We start from the raw sequence: 9,463 nt of genomic DNA on the forward strand, positions 1-9,463 counted from the left end.
AGATCTGCTATTTTCACAATAGAACTGTGTTATGCCTCAACTCTTAGTGCTTGTCAGGGTGGGGGTCCCCCCAGTTAAAATATGATTATTTTGGGGGTCGCGGCCTGAAAAGGTTGAGAACCACTGTCCTACATCATGTATGAGACAGAACAGTATCATGGTATATTGGTATTACCCAGTACTAGCATGCTATTTTGTCCTGCAGTTTGTATGCAACAGGTCAATGGGTCCTGAAACGGTAAGTAGTTTAGTGCACAATCTATTAACAGTTCTTCTAATCTCTCTGCGAGTGCCAAAGAGTCTTCCATGATACAAAACAAGAATACGTTTCAACATTTAGAAGGTGTGGAGAAGGCTTTTTCTTTGTACATTCAGTAATGAGTTGTTGGTGCAGGTTAGTGGCCATTTCCCCAATGCCTGATGTGTCCCTCTATGCCACTACCGCCTCATCCCTATTGTACAGTGTCAAATACGTGTACAGATGATTGTAAATAATGTTTGTATCGTTAGCCCTTTACCCATTCCCCATGAACTGCATTTCCAAGTTTTTGTTGTTACTATCGTGGCATTGTACTGTGGTCATTCTTTTTGCAATATGAAAAACAAATAGCCATTATGTTGACCAATATGAAAAGATTTCCAGTTATCAGTGGATGCTGTGAGTCTGTAGAAATGCTCTTGTCTAGAAAATGTCAGGAAAGTCAAGTACTCCAATATGTCACTGTTACAACTACATTCTTTCTTTTTCTAACTTTTTTTTTTTTTTTAACAATAGACCAAGTTTGCTGTTGATCCAGAATCATTGTTGGGGATTTTATTCCAAAATTCTAATTGATTTTGAAACAATGTTTTAAAGAGGTAGTATACGGTATTCTGAAACGTAAATGAACTACATAGTACATACAATATTCATTCCTTTTTTTGTATTCACTTAAGGCCATCAATTAATTTCATTTCAGTTCAGCCTGCCTCATTTTGATTGAACTTCCGGTTCTACCTCTCACTTTGGGTCACTTTGATTCGAATCAATTCAGATTGATGTTCAAATGCATTTAATAGAGTTTAACCATAGAAATTGGTCAACACTGACACATTTAAGGAAGACAGCAAAAGAGGGCGGCCATGAGTGTTTGAGAAGCGCATTTAGTATTATGAAGGATTTGTCAGGGCTTGTGTCTGAATGCAGGCCTCACTGTCAACAAGTATGACTATTTAATAAGAAATGAACTACTGATTTTGTAATTACTGGAAAATACTGATGGTTGCATTAACATATTTTGAATAAATTGTATATTTTGAGCATTTTATGTATAGTCTTTCCTGAATTTGCATATCTTTGCCAAAAACATTTACAGCAGGCTATGTTTAGAGCAAGTGGTTCTCAAAGTGGGGTCCAGGGACACTCAGGGTTCCTTGAGGGATCCAAATACAGGTATGTAACCTGTAACTCTGAGAGTGTACAAACTCTGAACGTGAACAAATGGAATGTGGTTCCATTTGTGCACTCTCAGAGTTATCGGGGTCCTTGAAATGAAAAGGTTTCAGAACCACTGGTTTAGAGTAGAGTCAAGAGGTGACGAATGTAGTACTTTATCCAGAGCCAGTAATGAATGCAGACTGGGCATACTACTGTATTTCTATTACTACCCTCAGGCTGAGAGTGTTTGTTTCTTGGGCAAATATTTCATTGGTTTCGAAAGTTTTCTTTTCTTTTCAAGTAGTTAAAATGCACATAATTAACCTTACAAGACAGACTAACCAGTCTTCAAAGACACATCTCATGTGGATTAATATAATTCAAGCGTTTGTTTCACGGTTTGTGTTTTCATTTCGGATTTCAAAATGTAGTCACTTTCCCTTTTCCGCAGGCCTGAGCAGCAGTCTATGAGATGGACACATCACTGGGGGTGAAATGAAACAATCCAGGGACTCTTTGCTATTTTCTGACATAATGTATTCAGTTGCTCTTTTACTTACCGCAAGTCCGAACTACTATAATACATCCATGTCACTTTCCCATAAATGGTGCCGTTTACTATAATGTGCCCTCCTTCTGCCCTTCAGAACACAGCTGTCTAGGCTCTAGGCCTTGCTTCACCCAGTGATTTGCATACACCCCTCTCTCTCTCTCTCCCTCTCTCTCTGTGTGTCTCTGTCTGTCTGTCTCTCTCTGAACTTCCTCTCACTTGCTCTGGGGTCACTGGGGTCGGCAGTTCCAAAGGCTTCACTGTGGTGGAGGAATTGCTTTGACCAAACAGTTGGTTTAGAAAGGGCCAGAGATGAGGAGAGTGGGCAGTAAAAGACAACTCATACTTTGGAAACGGTACATTAGTGCGGGGCCTTAAGGGGAGACAATGGTAATTTCGTGCAAATCAGTCTAAAGGCGCCAAATTTTGCACAGATGTAGCCCAGGGCTTGCTCTAATGATTTAGCTAGGGCGCCCAAGCCGAGGACCTTCGGGGTCGCCACATTGGCCAAATCAAATTGGGCCCCCATCTTTAAGTAGGATGTGAGGGGTCTAACTAGGGGTTTGTCTTGATGCTGAATCCGTTGCAAGCATTTGTTTTGAACAAAAAACATTCCTTGGGCTATAAATGGCCCCAGAAAACGCCCAGAAAACTGTGAAAAGTGATGACTCATCACTTTTCATCACTAAACCATCGTTTTCTGTGGCCATTTCTAGCCCAAAGAAAGTTTTTTTGTGCAAAACAAATGCTTGCAGTGGATTCAGAATCATGACAAACCCCTAGTTAGACCCCTCACATCCTACTTAAAGCAGATTTTCCAGGGTATTTTCCTCCTGTATAGAAAGTCAACTTGATTTGGCCGCTGTGGCGACCCCGAAGGTCGTCGGCTCGGTCGCCCTAGCTAAATCATTAGAGCAAGCCCTGGGCTATATCTGCATTTGGCGCTTTTAGACTGATTTTCACGAAATGAGCATTGTCTCCCCTTAAGGCCCCGCACTACATGTCCACCTGTAGGATTTTGAGCACTAGCATTAAGTTACTGAAGTACATTTCAGTCCAGCAACAATTGCATTTCTGTTCATTAGGGGAGTGTTATAATTATTAGTAATAGTATGGTGTTAGGAAAACTGATATTTACTGTATAGAGCAACTTAGTCATATTGTTAAGCAATATTTTGTACAGTGAATACATGCATACATTCTTTTGAATGTACTAGCCCACTGAATTGAAACACAAACTGCCTAATTGGTCAAAAACACTAAACTACTTTTCCCAACGTCTACTCTAGAGCAAATATGTGTTGGAGCCCTCAGCTACTCATCCTGTGTGTTCAATGCTTGCAGGGCATATAGACTGAGAGACAGAAGCACAGACTGCATTGACCTCCATCTGTGCTCCATAGCCCTCCCATTGTGCCTCTGCTGTTCTCTGGCCTGGACGGGCCGTATTCAGGCTGCGCCAGCTGGCTCCTTCCCCAGCCCTTCAAACCCCTTCAGACCCTCCTCACTGAAGAGGGGAAATGGATGAGGGCCAGAAATAGCATAAAAGACACAGATCACGCCACAGATTCACAGAGGGATTGATGGATGGATGGATAGAGGGATGGATAGACTGATGGATCAACATTCCAACACTCCACTAAGTAAGGGGAAGATGTATTTATGGAGGGATGGACAGCAAGGTAGTTGGATACTGATGCTGACCTCCCCAATAATTCACAGTGGTCATCAAATGAATAGAGGCAGAGGGGGAGGATGCGATGGGTGGGTATAGATGGTTGTTGTTCATAGGAAGGGATGACGAAGAACAGTTACGGAGAGGATTGTGGGTTGTTTTTGTTTTGACCCAATTTAGTCATTATGCAAATTAATTCCTCCCACTACTTGCCACTGCTTTTTGTACCATACTGTTTTTGTGGGAGCCCCCACCGAGAGGACGTCTATCCTACTCCTCCCATTCAACATTCCCCACTGACAGGTGTCACACCAGCCCGTAAGGGTTCATGCAGTGACAAAGATCGCTCTCCACGCCCGGCTTCCCACACCGAAATACGGCCAATTATGTTCATATAGAGACGGTTGGCAAGCTGGATCCACCACGGTGGATTAGAACCTCTAACTGTACAGTGTTGGGTATATATACGGTAGTCAGTACGATACTGGCCATATTTGGGTGGCTGGAAGGATGTATGGATGAAGGGCTTAAACCAGTGGTTCTCAAACTTAGGGTCGGGACCCCAAGTGGGGTACCGAAATGATTTTGTGGGGTCCCCAGATGATTAGCTTAATGTAATTTCTTTCTCACTCAATGGTAAACAAACCATCACACAGTATAAGTGTATACATGGTATCTGCACATTTCTAAAGTGGACTTTCAAGTTTTAATACCAAACTGGCCAAACTGTCAAATATTAAGTAAGCAAGAGGTGAACATTGTGAAAATAGCCAATCTACATGCTCACAATGCCTAGCGTTGCGAGCATGTAGATCAACTATTTTCACAATATCCATCTGTGGAACCGAGTCACATTAAATGTAATAGCCTACCTACAATTCCAAGTGCTTGTCAGGGTGGGGGTCCCGGTCCCGGGGTCCCCAGTTCAAAATATTCAAAGGTTTATTTTGGGGGTCACAGCCTAAAAAGGCTTGAGAACCCCTGGCTTAAACTAAAGGCTGAGAGGGAGGCATGGAGGAGGAAGATAAATGGCTGGAGAGAAGGATGAATATTCAGCATGGAGGAACATGGACCTTCACCAGGAGAACGTGGCCTTGACCTGACCTGCTAATTCACTATAGAAGACAGATTGATGGTGGGTCAGAACCTCTGCTCTTTCCCCAGGCGCAGGTGGATTTATGGGGTCTCAGTGGCCACAGCTATTTGAACTGCATCCCTTTGTATGCATAATTTAAGAGGCCTAAAGTGGATACTCTTTGTGTCATGTTAGGCATGAAGGTCTGACAGACTGGTGATGGAGAGCTATTGAGTGAATAGCCTGAGTATAACGCCTGATTTATGTTTCTGCAACTATATGGTATACGTACGTATATTGTCTTTCCAACTGAAAAGAGTGTCGAACTCAAAGCATAAATCAGCACTCACTTACGACTGGTTGCTCTTCACCTCTTAAGCGTAAGAGATGTTGTCACTCATTCTTGATTTCCATTCATCCAGAAGCACAGAAACACTTATGTGATAGTGTGTAGAATAGATGGTCCATCGCCCAGGACAGTCTATCAAAAGTCTAGCAGTATAAAACAAAGTAACACTTGATTTTGGTTTCAAATATCTTTAATTTTGGTTCGTGGACATGTTTGTATAGGTTGCAAGTATATCCACTTTTTACAAACTTCTTACAACCTTTCCTAGTTACAATCTTTTTATATTTTGTATTTTTAGCAAAAGAGTTTTGAGAATTTTTCAAAACAATTCCAAAATACCATGCAGATTTATGATGTGATGCGTTGTGTGGGCTTGTAGATGTCCTATTTTTCACTGCTTATTGTTTATATATTTTTGTATGTTTGAGTGTCGAGACAAATTATTTTTTGGGTTTCAAGATGAAAATGTTTGGGAACACCTCATATACAGAAGGCTCAAGATACAAAGCTAGTCGTTGCAGTATACTGTACCACAGCACAGGCCTTTGTCAACTGCATTGATTCTTATTGAGTATAGAAACCTATTACAGCTGATATTATCACTGTTAATGAATCTTATGTCTGTATAGGGGCACAAATGCATAATGTAACAATTTGGTCTTCACTCTTCACAGCCATTTCCTGGTGACAGAGGCTATTTACAGTGGAGAGGAATGGGAGCAGCAGTCAATAGAGATGGAACAGAGATTGAACAGATGATTTCACTGCAGCATGAAGTAGATCGATGAAGCTGTAAAACATTCCTTGCATTCAAACCTCGGCTTAGAGATGAATTATACCTGATAGTCAACTGCTGGTAACGCTCAGTATGTTTCTCATGTGTGTCACGTAAGCAATTTACCCCGAGTGAGAGGACATTATGCTCTCATAATGTCCGCAGTGATGGTGTTATCGGACGAGGCGCAGCCGAGTCCGATAACACCATCACTCAGGACATTATGAGAGCATAATGTCCGACCCCGAGTGGTAAATAGCTTTTCTACCACTTTTTCCCGTATACATGAAAGAAAACACATAGTTGTAACTTGCAAGGATCTTAAGTTACAATCATTATTGCCTATAAAACTTCCGCGAGACAGCAGATAGTTCCACAAACAACATCTTCTACTCACCAACAGATGGCGCCAACTCCATACTAATCCATGCGTCTAGCTTACAGCTAAGCTAACGTCAGTTAGAAGTACCGTTCCGGCCGTAAATAGAGGCTGTTCGCTTCCAGAAAGGCATAGGTTCAGAGAAAAGGGGCTTTAAAGTTGGCGGATTGCATTGGATCCAAATAAATCGGCGACTATAGCATGCACGTTAGTAAACATAGGACCGTTGCCACCGTCATTTGTTGGTTGGGGGAAAGGACCTCCTGAAGTCCCCGGATGTACACTGAGGCGCATTGATCTCGGACACACAACTTTGCGGCAGTTGTCCTCTGATAACCTCCGGAATTTAGCCAATCAGAATCCAGTATTTGAACACGTGACTCGAAAAAGTGGTAGAATAGGCTACGAATGCAGTTCTACAGGAGGCTTTTTAAAAATAGAAACCTACACACCTACACACGACAGGTGTGTAGGAGAAGACCAAGCAGGGATCGAAATACAGTATGTCTTCAAATGCAAGAAAATACTTTAATGGGATTATAATATGTTTCAGGTTATCTAAATAACGATGAAGGTCTAATAAACCGAAACGTTATTATATTAGATTTGAAGAGGTACTATGTTACTATGTACTGTTTCTTGCATGCAAACCTGTTATTTATGAATCGAGGAATCATCAATTTCACATCCCCTGTGCAACCTTTGTTTGCAAATCCTAAAAAGCAAACAGAAACAAAAGTATTTTTTATTTTATGTTAACAATTAAAATAAACACACAATTAAATCGTCAATTGAAATGATTTGTATGACAATCAGTTGTCAAGTTAACTATAATTTTATGTTCTGACAGCCCTACAGTGTGTGTGCCCAGGGGTCTGTGAGTAGAAGGCCCTGCTGGCCACACTGTGACACAGTTCCCAAACCTTTTCATACCAAACCACATGTGATGGTACTTTTGTCTCAACACTCATCAAATATTTTGGTCACTAGTTAGCAATACATTCTCATTAGCATGTCAGAAGTATATGTACATTGTTCATCAAACAGTATTCCCCTTTCAGTTTGCAACCATAGTAGAAAAAAGAAAGTTATATAATTCTTGCCTTTTCAGAAAACAAGTTAATAAGAAACAGCCTGAAATTTTAAATGACATACACCCTGAAAGCCTGAGAGATGAGTGCAAATGTGGGATTGGTGATGAGGTTGTTGCTATAACCAGCTCACCTATGGCCAGATGCCAGAGAACCTTTATTATTCACATTCATGTTTTATTTCACACTAATGCCAAATGTATTCTCCCTATATTACGGTGTAGTACAATGAAAACAGAAGATTGTCCACCACACCTGCTATAGCTCAGCTATTTTCAGAGCATGACACCATTGTACAATAAAGTATAAATGTTTTCATTCTTAATATCACAGTAGCTCCATCTAGCATACAGTATGAGACATTTTTCTCTCATCTCTGGCTATATGTGGGATTATTATTATTGGTGAAAATACAGTTACAAATGTATACAAGTTGTATAATACAACAGATTGAAAATGAAAACATCCACAATGCATGTACACAATATCCGCTCAGGTTTTATATTTCATTCCTTAGACTTGCAGTAGGTATTGACAGATGCAGTAGGCCTATTGTATTACGTATGTGTTTTAACCACATGGTGACTACATCAGCACTTCCTTTTTGGTTATGGGTGAAATGATTTTGCAACCTATTATTGTTGCCTACCTACCATACAAAAATGCTATGCTTATGGACAAAATACAAGAGAATATTAGAGAAGAAAGGAAAAGGGAAGGAAAAGAGAGCTACAGAGAGCTACATTTTCTTACCGTACAGTAAAGTCCTCTGTTAATTTATTCATTTGTAACTTTGAGAGTGCAGACTTAAATCAACACTGAGGACTACAATTGCCATTGAATTCAACCCAAAATATGAATGAAAAGTTACAATGTTTAAAATATAATCTGTGTCTGAAACAGATCATCTGTGTGGTTGTGTGGTTGTACACTTCTATACTGGGCAGACTGCTATATATGTGTTCCCCCATAGGGGTTGAATACAACATTACACATTTTATTTTACCCATATTTTACCCTAGTTCCTCTTTGGTGTAAAGAATAGCCTTACCTTTCTCACAAGTCTTATGACGAAGCCTTTTAGTCTCATGACATAAGAAAATGTGTTGGACATAGGCTATCCAAACAAATGCTTTAGCAATAGGTGAAGAAAAGTACATCATAACAGCCTGTTAGTATTGTCTAGTATTTCAAGTGGGGAGAAATAATAACTATGTTGAATAGAGTGCTTTTATGTTGACAGGACACAATCGAGGTTGCCTGTAGCCTATGTTTAAAATGTGATTAAATATAGTTTTCCGTCTCATGAATTACAACTTCTCAAATAGAGTGCATAAACAGCAGTGAGTTTCAAATTACAGCTCATAATACCACCCCACACTCCACCACACAACACACTGCAACTCAGCATGATCATGCATCTCTTCTTCCTCTCTTCCTCTTTGCTCATGGCATGCATTCCTGCTCAATGAAGTGAGTGTTGAGTGGAAAGAAAACATACAGGCCTACTCCATTGCTAACAACAGCCAGGCTAAAACATTGTGAATTTGTGATGTATTTCCTTCAAAGTCAGATCATTAGACTAAATGACAAATGATATTTGTCATTGGTAAGAAAACACTGTTGAATTTAACAACATTCAATTATGACAGAGACACATTTAATAGGCTATAGGCCACACATAACCTAATTACATTGAAGTAGTCCCCACACATAACCTAATTACATTGAAGTAGTCCCCACACATAACCTAATTACATTGATGTAGCCCACACATAACCTAATTCAGTGGTGTAAAGTAACTAAGTACTTACTCAAGTACTGTAGGCTACTTAAGTACAAGTTTGAGGTATTTATACTTTACTTGAGTATTTTCAATTTTCAGTAAGCTACTTTTACATCTAGGCCTACTCCACTACATCTCAGATCCAAATATTGTACTTTTATCCAAATATTGTACTTTTACTCCGCTTGACCAAACTTATTTGTAACTTTGAATTCCGGACGTAACAGAGTGCTATGCTATTGCAGTGTATACTTAAAGTACTTTTTCCACCACTGACCAATAAATGACATTGAAGTACTCCGCACACATAACCTAATTACATTGTTACACCTTTAAGTCGCCCCCTCCCCCTCCCTTTGCTCCCCA

The sequence above is a fragment of the Nannobrachium achirus genome (genome assembly GCF_963921795.1).
Source record: "Nannobrachium achirus genome assembly, chromosome: 6".
Taxonomy (NCBI): Eukaryota; Metazoa; Chordata; class Actinopteri; order Myctophiformes; family Myctophidae; genus Nannobrachium; species Nannobrachium achirus.